This window comes from Schistocerca serialis, chromosome 6 (genome assembly GCF_023864345.2).
Source record: "Schistocerca serialis cubense isolate TAMUIC-IGC-003099 chromosome 6, iqSchSeri2.2, whole genome shotgun sequence".
Lineage (NCBI taxonomy): Eukaryota > Metazoa > Arthropoda > Insecta > Orthoptera > Acrididae > Schistocerca > Schistocerca serialis.
The window spans coordinates 302,607,836-302,620,415 of record NC_064643.1 but is presented as its reverse complement, the minus strand read 5'-3'; positions in this window follow the sequence as shown (position 1 = coordinate 302,620,415).

The window sequence follows — 12,580 nt, the reverse complement described above, 5'->3', positions numbered from 1 at the left end:
CACAATTTTAGTTGAGACCTTTTGTTGAACATTAAAAGCCATGATTTAAATTATTTGAGTCGAGCTCTTGGAGAGTCATATTTAATTTATAAGTGGAAATCTGAAACGGGCCTTCCTTTTCAGTTATAAGAAATTGGTCATCAGCAAAGAGCGCCGTCATTAGGTAATATTGTTGTTAAGGTTGCGGGCGTAAAATGATTTATCCAGCTACTATCTCAACATATCATTAACACTCTTATTAAAAAGTATCACAGACAACAAAACTTGCCGAAATTTTGGAATTTTGATGGAAGCTAATGCAGTAAGCGTGCTGATATGTAATTTATTCTTTAATGAGCCGGTGGTTTTGAGTTCAGATCAATTTAGATCAGCAAGCTTCATTCGCGATACATTTACCGTGCCTGACAAAAGAAGCGAAGCAAACGGAACTGGAGACTGTAACAGAATGAAACTTAACGGGCTGTTAAGATATGTCATGTTATTACACAGAGTACGAAATCGAGTCAAATTTACAAAGACCTCGTCAGTATGAGTACTCTTACCCATCTGATGTTGCGCCCCCTCTGGCCGGGATGCAAGAACTGACTCCGTTGGAAAGGTTGTCTTAACGCCGTTGTACTGTATTCTGATGCAAGCTGGTCCACATCTGATTCGTCTGCTCCTTGATATCCTGGATAGTGCCAGTGGGACGGTATTGTCCGAGCTAGTCCGTCATGTTGTGTAGCCGACATATCACGAGAGTATCTCAACATCACACACACGGATCATAGAGGCTCGTCCCATGTGTGCCTGGCACTTTCCTGTTGAAAAATAGCCGGCCGCTGTGGCGGCATCTCCCTGTGTAGAGGAAGAACAGGGGTGAAGACGAACCCGTTGTGCAGATACGTTTAGATGATGACGCCAGCAAGGTGTGTGTGAGGCAGTACTGCGACTCGGGGCTCAAATTTGACCAGAGCTTCGTACTAAACATGCTTCGCGAGCAGTCGCTGAGCGCTGGTCTGCAAGCAAAAAGTAGTGTACGCTCTCCATCGTTTTTGGAAATTGGGGGAGGAGCCGTTGAAGACTTGTGTCAACGAAGAATCGATCCGGAGGGAAACGCTTGGCTAAATTTAGGCTGTTCTTGTATTTGCTGTCGCACTGTAGATCAGTCGCTTCAAGCTTTAGAGTAGCACGAATTGGTTGCTGGAAGATTTTTCAATTTCCCATTCGGTTGCGCTACGACTCCTGATTTAATTTCAAACATGACCGGCCTCCGTTTGTAGACATACAAACTAAAAAGGGGGGCGTTAGCTGCAGTTCGTGTATACATGAGCCACTGATTCTGGACATGAGGCCAATCATGTCACGTAGTATGAAACGCTCTTCTTCGAGCATGAACGCTATGAGAATGACACGCAAAAGTACACGCCAATGAAATTGCTAGAGGAACTGATGTGTGATGTCACCAATGGAAAGCGTTCGCAGACATGCGGCATCATTGTGAGACTAAAAAGTAAGATGTATCAATATGACTGCCCTTAAGAAATTCGCAACGGCTGCAGGCCCTTGTGTACAATGGACTGTTGAGCCATTACATCGTGAGGTATTGGGTAAGGTGCTCAAGTACTGAATACGAAAACCTAAAATACAGCCTACGAAAAAACAAAGAAGACCTCCGTCAAGAAATTCACTTCGGCTGTGAACCCTTGTATACAAAAGGCTACTATTGCTTCCCGCAGCGTAGTGGATAAAGTCCGATGTTCCACGAATTTTTCGCGGATAATGCTGTTGTAAACGGAGAAGTCGTAACGCTAGAAAATTGTAGCGAAATGTAGGAAGGCTTCCGAAGGGAGGACGCTTGGGGAAGGATTGGCAGTTGGCAGCCAACATAACCAAATGTAGCGTATTGCACATAAATAGGTAGACAGATCCATTACTGTACGCTCACGAGATTGCAAAACAATCACTGGAAGCACTCGGACCCACTGATCCTCAGTTGTAAGCATAACGTAGAATGTAATGGCTCTTTCTATGGAAAATAAATAAATTCTACCGTCTCGTACTCCACGCCGGGAAGTAAGGCGTCACTGAAACGCCAGTAACACGAAATTCTGTAGTGGGGTGTAATTGCTCCAGACACTTAATTATCCAGTAACCTTTCAGTTACCACGTTATAGAGCCAGTAGCTAACGTCTTAATGAGGTAGGTTGAAGGATCTTTCTTCCTTCTTTTTACTGTAGTTAAACTAGCGGTTGACGTTTCTCCTGTTTGGGAAATCAGGAGGAGCGATCTGTTTTAGTTGGTAAAAACTTTCCAAAGCCAGGATAGCATAAATATTTCTTTACTTACAGCTACTGGTTCCGACATATTTTGGTGCCACCCTCACGTCTTCATAAATATTTGTTATAAAACATGTTCATTTTGTATTGGAGTATCTCATCAAGTTGTCATGTCAGTAGACAAACGTGCTACATTTTATCCACGGACATGACGATTTTCAACTCAAAATTAGCATGTTTGATAACAATTTGTAATGACAGCAAAATCTGTCGAAACCGGTTGTTGTAAATAGAGAAATTTTATGCTGTTTTAATTTTAGAAAGTTTTTAGCACTTGATCTGGCTGCTACTCATATAAGATTTAGCAATAAGACATTGCCGCCATAGGTACCAAAGAGTACAGTTCATTGTAAAACTATATGATATAAATATGTTAGCTGGTAGTGCTAAATCCCGTGTCGCTACAAGTTTACAGAATGAAGATTTTATTCTGAGTGCTGTTATAGTTCAAAGAGATCCTGTCGTGTTTCAAAATACTAAACACGCAGTAGCATAAATGAATCTGTGTGTCATGTTAACTCGCTCCGTAGGAATATTTACTGTGGATAGAAAGAGTCAGAGTTAGATGTCTCGATCCAGCGCACATCACTTTTACAATTATTGTATTATTCCATCACATTCGTAAAAATCAGTAGTAACATAGCTTGTCGCTCTTAAATTCACATTTTATTGGTTTTGTGAACAGATTTTTTAAATTAATGTATCATGATATTTCAAATAGGAATTGGGAGTTTTTGTTGAAATATATGTTATTTTCAGTACTTAATCGAAGCAACAACTCGTCCTGATCGGAAATTCTAATGTGGTGTCACTAGTTGGACCTTTTCCGGTAAAATATGAGAGACAATGACTGGAACAGTGGGACTAATTTCCGTCACTCGCGGTATTGCTGCACACACGTTGACGTAACAACTGCTGTCCGCAGGTTAATGCATGCACCTCACCCACACGTTTCCGAACGTCAGAGGAGATAATTCACACATATGTCAGGGCGCTGCCGCTTTCAGAGCAATGTTTACATAACAGTAGGACGCTGCCTGATATACCGTGACACTCGCCCTCCGGCTGCGTGGTCAGCATACAGGCCGCTTCATCAGCCAGGCTGCCCTCGAAATGTGAAGGAGCGTCGTGCTAAAGCGAGGGTTGTTCACAAAGACTCTTTTATGGAACCAGTAAGCATTTCATAGTGCTCCTTCGTTATGTGCAAGTAAAAAACGACTTTTCTTTCCGTGTGGGTCGTAACATACAGTACAGCACCGATAAAGGCACATCTACGTTCGAATCAGTGAGCGCATGTTACACACATGGTGTCCCAGAAATGTGACAAACTACAAGGAGATGTAGCGTCAAAGTCATAGTCGCCGGCACCTGACGCTAGGTCACCCCTTCGGCAGCAAACGTGATTTTGTACGATGACGGGCCGTAGGCGGAACGTCTCACAATGCTGTTTCTTATTCAGTGATCGCGACTGATTGCCAAGATCGCCAGTGAATAAGACGAAGCTAGCCGCTGCGGAGACAGGCCTTGTCTCCGACGAGTGCAATGCTCTGTTACCTCGGTGGATGATGGTTTCGGACACGGGTTTCCACAACCGTTTACTTTTCTGTTGAAACCCTCTAAGATCTACAATGTTTTTAGGTATACATGAGAAAACTGAATTGCAGATGGAAACCCATGTCTGAAACCGTCATTCACCGAGGCAACAGAGCGTCGCTTTAATAGGAGACAAGGCCAATCTACGCAGCAGCTACCTTCACCTTCTTCACTGGCGACGGTGGCAATCAGTCGCGATCACTGAATAACAAACAATGTCGCGAGACATTCCGCCTACCGCCCGTCAGCGTACAAAGTCACGTTTTCTGCTGAAGGAGTGGCCTGGTGGTTGGCACCGGCGCCTGTAACTGTTTGTCACGATATTTCTGGAACACCCTGTATATAAAGGGTGTCCGGAAATTCTCATTGCGAACTTCTATGACTTGGGAGTGAGTACACAATATTTAAAATTGGAACCCTGTGATGTAGCCGTGTTTAAGCTTGTTTGCTAAGTAGCTATGCAACAGAATAGCCATGTTGGTGGGGAGTGCTTACGTCTATCCTACCAGGTGCCTGTGAGTGTTAGAGCGAGATGGTTGATAAAAAGTTTGCCTAATACATTGACATGATCCTTCTGTATGGCAAAGCTCACAGTAATGGGAGAGCTACTCGTCACCCGTATCAAGCTCGTTCTACACAGCGTCCGACTTCATCGCATAGTCTTTTCGCCGCAGTTACGCGACGGCATCGAGAAATGGGTAACTTCACCGTCACCAGGTGTGACTGTGGTACTCCAAGGAGATGCCGCACACCCGAATTGGAAGATATCGCACTGCACCCTGTTGCAGAGAAGCCGTCAACGAGTAACGAGCAATTGCGTGTCCAATGAACGTTGCTCCCAGCATCATCTGTTATATTGTCGATGACCGACAACTACATCCATACCACATCCAACATTCCGTATCAAATCTAACACTCACAGATACGAGAACGAGATTCGAACCAGGCGAGAGAGGTAGGACAGATGTGAAATTGGTTGGGAGATACAAAGATCAGGGAAGTGACATGGAAGGACTAGGCCCTTTTATCTGACATCATTTATACTTTTTCAAAGTGACAACAGGTCCCCTTTAGGAAAACGGTTGGAAAATTCCAACTTAATTTGCCACGTTTACAAGCTTGAAAAGCATTCAGAATGCTGAATAACACAGTTGGACTTTTACTGGCCTTAAACAAAATGCAAGAAGAGAAGACTTCATCAAGATTGACCTTTAAAAAAATTTAAATGAAAAAATATTTTAAATAGAAATCACTTAAAACTGAGTTGGATAAATTTTTGCAAGCGAGCTCAAAACAAAGACATTAGGCAGACCCTCAAAAGACAAATATGAAGTAGTTAACAAGACATAACAGTTCACATTTATGGCGTACCCATAAGGTTTACACTAAATAATTTAAAATGAAATTTAGAACAAGGCTACAATATGTATTAAACAGAACAATTTCGTTAACGGGAAAATTCCCTGTACGAAGCCAATTAATCAGATAAAGGCCTCTTAGCCGACAGTAAAATTTCAGATAACAGAGTACTAAGCTTGAGCATAGACAGTGAGAACACGCGACTGCAAACAAACAGCAAGCCGCGCTAGGAAATACTCGAGAGCCATCCACACGGCCGCAGGCAAGCCAGACCATTACAGCAAGAATCCGCCGACATGGAAAGCTCTCCTGGCGACATAGTTGGTTCCGTTAACAAACACCAAGTATAAATGTCTCACTGGATTATACTACAACTGAACGATATTGTTTAACCACGACAGCTCTTATACATAGAACTTTTCCAGTAAGGTCATACAGCCTAGGAAATAACCTTCGCTAAAAATGTAATGTGTGAAAGAGAATTACTCAAAGCAAGGAGTAAATTCCAAGGACATCAGACACATCCATACCCGACACAAGATTCGAACCTGCGGCCGTACCAGCAGCGCGGTTTAGGACTGATGCGCCTAGAGCCGCTCGGCTACAGCGGCCGGGTTCTAAAACATAGTGAAAACAAATATCAAAATTCAAAAACAGTTTTTTCTCTCGCCTAAGACAATTTAAAACAAACGCAAAATTTTAAGAATTAGATAATTCATAGGCCCCTGATATAATTTGCGTGAACGCTGGGAACTTTACACAAATCGCCAAATCGCCAGCAGCTTAATACATGTCACTTTAGAAAAAAAGGCATACATAGTTGACATGGCAATAAATGTGTCATACAGTCACAGAGTCAAATAACAATGGCATGCATAGACGACTAAATGAATATAAATACAAACATCTGCTCAAACAGTTCGGGGAAACTGTCCACAGAGTTGAACAACCAGATGCACGGTACTGGCCAACCAAACCTTTTGCTTTCCATACAGTCCTGGCGAAGAAGAGAAAAGACGTCGTGCCAACCCTCATCGTGTGTCCGTTTCTCCAACCACTGCCACTGGCCCCAGTTCCATACGCGCGAAGACTACATGTAAACTGCCTGCACTGCACTGTTCGAAGGCGCCTCTCCATGCCGCTATAGCAGCCACTTTTGAAGCCTAGCCGGGCAGCGGTAACCGCACAAGGAAGTATTACGCGCCATCTGCTGAGTTACCAGCTAGACGCTACCGACAGTGGGAACGTGAAACGAGCCGCTACGGCGCACAAATGACATCAGCGAATACGACGTAAGTATCTCCCCCCACCATCACTATGCTGTTTTAAACCTACCTAGCAAACATTTTTGCAAACAACTGTAGCACGGAAACGGTACGTTTCTGGACGTGAGAAGCTATTCAGAATACTATGTACTCACTCCTATCTACAAGTCCTAGAACACCCTGTATTCATTCATAATCCCCCCTGCACCTCACATGTACTTCCTTTTCTGCTGACGGAGTAAGTCTTTTCCATTCAAAAATCACTAACCACATTAATAACCCATTGCAGGTTGCCTGTCTAAAGGTTTCAAGGGGCAACAAAAGTTTGATTTCCAGTACCTCAGACATTTATTGACCGAATTAAAAAGTGTAAAACCCTGTCATAATCTACTCATTAAGAGAAATATTTCGAAACTAATAAAACCAAAATAGTTAAGGATCTGTGTCTTCACACATCAAGATTTGAAATGGTTAATGCCAATTATTTAACTCGTTTAAAGCATGAAGCTGTTTTATTCGTGGAGGTTATTGGTTTTAAGTGGGCGTTTCCATCTTATTCGTAGCATTGCCAGCTACTGAACAGATTGCGTAATGTTTTTTGTCAGTTGTGTTATTTATGTGTGTATTTATTACAGAGAACATTAGTACCCAACAGACTCCAATTCCTCCTTATCTTCTTTCAGTTTTATAGAATTAAATCTGAATTTATTGTTGCACTCCATAGTTTGTGAGTGTGTGTAAGTGAGTCGGTGAATGTGTTTTATATTTTAGAGTCTTTCGTTGAACCTAGGAATGACCTCCGTATGTGTAAGGTTACCTCCATTATTAAATGTTGTACGTTACGTTTCTTTCGGAAATACGCACGAAACTTTGCAGGAGGCTCTACAACTGCTACATCGACAATATGCAGGTGTGTAGGAAAATTTTTTTCTCCTCCCCTGTGGTATTTCATTCGCGGATGATGGTTGGTTCTTTGATTAGTTTAGGGGAGGGGACCAAACAGCGAGGTCATCGGTCTCATCGGATGAGGGAAGGATAGGGATGTAAGTTGGCCGTGCTTTTTCGAAGAAACCATCCCTGCACCTGACGGATGGGCTTTAGGGAAAACATGGAAAACCTAAATCAAGATGGGAGGACGCAGGTTTGAACTGTCGTCCTCCCGAATGCGAGTCCAACGTGCTAACCACTGCGCCACCTCTCTCGGTCGCGGATAGTGCCCAGCGAAAAGTATTTTGCTAATTCTCTGTGTACGACCCACTTTTCTCGTGTTCCCTTCGTTATCTTTAAGGGATACAAGTGTTTGACAAATATTCAAATGTTTGTGAATTCCTAAGGGGCCAACCTGCTTAGGTCATCGGTCCCTAGATTTATACACTACTTAAACTAACTTATACTAAGAACAACACACACACCCATGCCCGAGGGAGGATTCGAACCTCCTGCGGGAGGGACCGCGCATTCCGATACATGATGCCTTAGACGGCGCGGCCACTCCGCGTGGCAGTGTTTGACAATTTAATACGTTTCTTGATGCGTGAAGGAACATGGTCTCCAGTATTTATTTATTTTTTTTTTTTTTTTGTCATCAGTCTACTGACTGGTTTGATGTAGCCCGCCAGGAATTCCTTTCCTGTGCTAACCTCTTCATCTCAGAGTAGCACTTGCAACCTACGGCCTCAATTATTTGCTTGACGTATTCCAATCTCTGTCTTCCTCTACAGTTTTTGCCCTCTACAGCTCCCTCTAGTACCATGGAAATCATTTCCTCATGTCTTAGCAGATGTCCTATCATCATGTCCCTTCTCCTGACGGCCGCTGTGGTCTAACGGTTCTAGGCGCTCAGTCCGGAACCGCGCGACTGCTACGGTCGCAGGTTCGAATCCTGCCTCGGGCATGGATGTGTGTGATGTCCTTAGGTTAGTTAGGGGACTGATGACCACAGAAGTCCCATAGTGCTTATTATGTTCGTCTTTCTCCGATTTACTCTCAAACCATACTGTGCACTCATTATACTGATCATTCCGTTCAGCAGATCATTTAATTCTTCTTCACTTTCACTCAGGATAGCAATGTCATCAGCGAATCGTATCATTGATATCCTTTCACCTTGTATTTTAATTCCACTCCTGAACCTTTCTTTTATTTCCATCATTGCTTCCTCGATGTACAGATTGAAGAGTAGGGGTGAAAGGCTACAGCCTTGTCTTACACCCTTCTTAATACGAGCACTTCGTTCTTGATCGTCCACTCTTATTATTCCCTCTTGGTTGTTGTACATATTGTATATGACCCGTCTCTCCCTATAGCTTACCCCTACTTTTTTTCAGAATCTCGAACAGCTTGCACCATTTTATATTGTCGAACGCTTTTTCCAGGTCGACAAATCCTATGAAAGTGTCTTGATTTTTCTTTAGCCTTGCTTCCATTATTAGCCGTAACGTCAGAATTGCCTCTCTCGTCCCTTTACTTTTCCTAAAGCCAAACTGATCGTCACCTAGCGCGTTCTCAATTTTCTTTTCCATTCTTCTGTGTATTATTCTTGTAAGCAGCTTCGATGCATGAGCTGTTAAGCTGATTGTGCGATAATTCACGCACTTGTCAGCTCTTGCCGTCTTCGGAATTGTGTGGATGATGCTTTTCCGAAAGCCAGATGGTATGTCGCCAGACTCATATATTCTACACACCAACGTGAATAGTCGTTTTGTTGCCACTTCCAGTAATTATGAAGGTAAAATTTGGCAAGATTCTGTGATGCACAACGTAACGTTATCGAGAAATGTTATTCAGTATTTCTCCATTTCTTCTGCACCCACGTGCCAACAAAGCTACATTGATCTCTATACTCGGCAAGATACCTTGCGAAGTGTGGCGGAGGGTACTTCGATTAACACTATGAGTAATCACTCTCCTGTCCTATACAACGATGGAGCTCTAGGTTCTTTAATGTCCATGCGTAATCACTTCGCGGAACATATGTTGAAGGATGTAATATGTTGTCCCACTCTTCTTGGAACGTACAGTATCAGAATTTCAACACAAAACCTCCATGACGCAAAACTCCTCTCCTGTAGCGACTGCCACTTCAGCTTTTGGGCACCACAGAAACTCTCTCATGCTCGTTAAACGATCTTGTGGGGAGACGCGCTGCTCTTCTCTATCTTTAATCAGAGGAATTCAACACGGTTTCCGTAAACGGCAATCTATAAAACTCTATGTATCCATGAGATACAGATACATAGCTATGTCAATACTTATATGATGCCCCTGGTTTTCCAGAATGTTATCGATAAAGTTCTGGGCACTGTCAATTCATGAACACAATATCCTGTGACTCTATGAATGTCTGAGGCTCTGGAAACGTATAATTTCATCGATTGAAGCACCTATGCCTGGGTTTCAGGCAGCATTTCCCGCTTCGTTCGATGGTGAGGTACTATCAAACAGCAGTTGGAAAGCCTCTGCAGTGCTGCTCAAATCTGGAAGAGATACCAAGTGTATTGAGGCCGTGAGGTAACGGGCGAGCTGCGGCGCCCTGACAACGTTCCAAGTTCGGAGTTGGCGTGGCAACACGGGCCACTCGGCAAGCCGGGGCCCGACAGCAACCACGTGGTGCCGAACGTTAGCTGAGCAAGAGGGGTAGCCCCAGCATGTGGTCCAGCCAATGAGTGGCTGGGAATTCAGTGGTGATGCTGTGTCGACGGAGGAGACATGCCGGGAGTGCCAAAGGTGGTGGACTTTGTGAAACCTTAATGGCAGACATTTCACAGCTCTTATAGAACTCAATAGTAGCAAGATGAATCATGATACCTCGAAGAGAAACATGTACATTACCATTTTTTGCACGACGGTGTCATCAGATTTTCAATATCTTTATTAGTTTATAATATCTGACAGTAAATTATACAAGTAACACCCAGCAACGGATTTCCAAAATCTAAACGGTTCGTCCGATTTTTTCGATCGACATGGCTTTAGAAATGTATTAGTGTAAACCTAAATTAGTATAAATCACAGGCATGTAACTTGAATAGTACATGAGTTATAGGAGGTCAAAGTGGCTGATTACTATCGATCGCGTCAGGCCATAAGTACTCCACAGTTACACGAAAAAAACGGTAGCAGCATGCTTATACATTTATTTATTCATCTATGTCTTTGTTTGTATCCGATATATACTATTCTTGAAGAAATGGGTCAATTATTTATTGTGTTTTAGAAAGCACAGAGACATTAGGCAAATGGCTTACTTCTGTTCTATTCCTTTGATATATGTTTACTTATTTTGTTTATGTATTTAAAATGTGTGTTAGAGCATGTTTATGGTCCATCAGTAGGAATATTTATTTAATTTCAAGTTATTTAAATGTAAATCCAATAATTTGAATGTGTTTCATTATGTTTGTGAGTGTGCATTGGCTTGGAGACAGGGCGGGAGCACTCTAGCCAATCACAGCGACCGTTTCCAAAAAGGACACATGGAGAGACTGTATGGAAGTGGGAGAGGGGGAAGTTCTGAAGAGTGCGGCGCGGGGGACAGTACGTGAGAGGACACGAGAGAGTTCTGGACAGTACGGCGCGACGGACGCACGGTCGCGGGAAAGATATGGAGAGTGGAGCAGTTTGCGGGAGATAGAAATGTTGCATAGTGTCGACTTGTGCACTTGTGAGACTTTCATGGCTTCTGCAGTGAAGGCGTAGTGTGCGTTTAGAAGTGAATATCTCGCCAACTATGTTGTTGTTCATAACTAATTACGTGAAGTAGGAATCTACTGTGTACATGTTATTCAACTTTTAATATTTTAATTTATTGCCGGCCGGTGTGGCCATGCGGTTCTAGGCACTTCAGTCTGGAACCGCGCGACCGCTACGGTAGCTGGTTCGAATCCTGCCTCGGGCATGGATGTGTGTGATGTTCTTAGGTTAGTTAGGTTTAAGTAGTTCTAAGTTCTAGGGGACTGATGACCACAGATGTTAAGTCCCATAGTGCTCAGAGCCATTTTTTAGTTTATTCCTGGACCATCGACACCAATAAGTGTTTTACAGTAACAAAGGGCATTCTTAAAGGTACTTCTGCTGTCGTACTACTCATTTAAAGTCGTTAAAATACTACCTGCAGATTTCATGTAATTGCAATCTTTCATTTATAAATTTCTATATAACATTCATAATTCGCAATTGCCGAGTGATAGGAACCTTCGACCATTCGAATCATGTGTGTATTCTTATTGTATACTGTAGACTCAGCAGTATTTGGCTTGTAACGGGGCAACTACGTATCCCAGCCCCTAGACAACGAAACCAGCCAAAACTTTTAATATTTCAACTCTGAGCCAGAGTATACATAGTTGAAGGCCACCGCATCACATCATTTCATTTACTTTTGGAAGCCTACTCTTCATCACTACTACATTGTGATCTGAGTCTATATCTGCTCCTGGGTACGCCTTACAATCCAGTATCTGATTTCGGAATCTCTGTCTGACCATGATGTAATCTAATTGAAATCTTCCCGTATCTCCCGGCCTTTTCCAAGTATACCTCCTCCTCTTGTGATTCTTGAACAGGGTATTCGCTATTACTAGCTGAAACTTGTTACAGAACTCAATTAGTCTTTCTCCTCTATCATTCCTTGTCCCAAGCCCATATTCTCCTGTAACCTCTTCTTCTACTCCTTCCCCTACAACTGCATTCTAGTCGCCCATGACTATTAGATTTTCGTCCCCCTTTACATACTGCATTACCCTTTCAATATCCTCATACACTTTTTCTATCTATTCATCTTCAGCTTGCGACGTCGGCATGTATACCTGAACTATCGTTGTCGGTGTTGGTCTGCTGTCGATTCTGATTAGAACAACCCGGTCACTGAACTGTTCACAGTAACACACCCTCTGCCCTACCTTCCTATTCATAACGAATCCTACACTTGTTATACCATTTTCTGCTGCTGTTGATATTACCCGATACTCATCTGACCAGAAATCCTTGTCTTCCTTCCACTTCACTTCACTGACCCCTACTATATCCAGATTGAGCCTATGCATT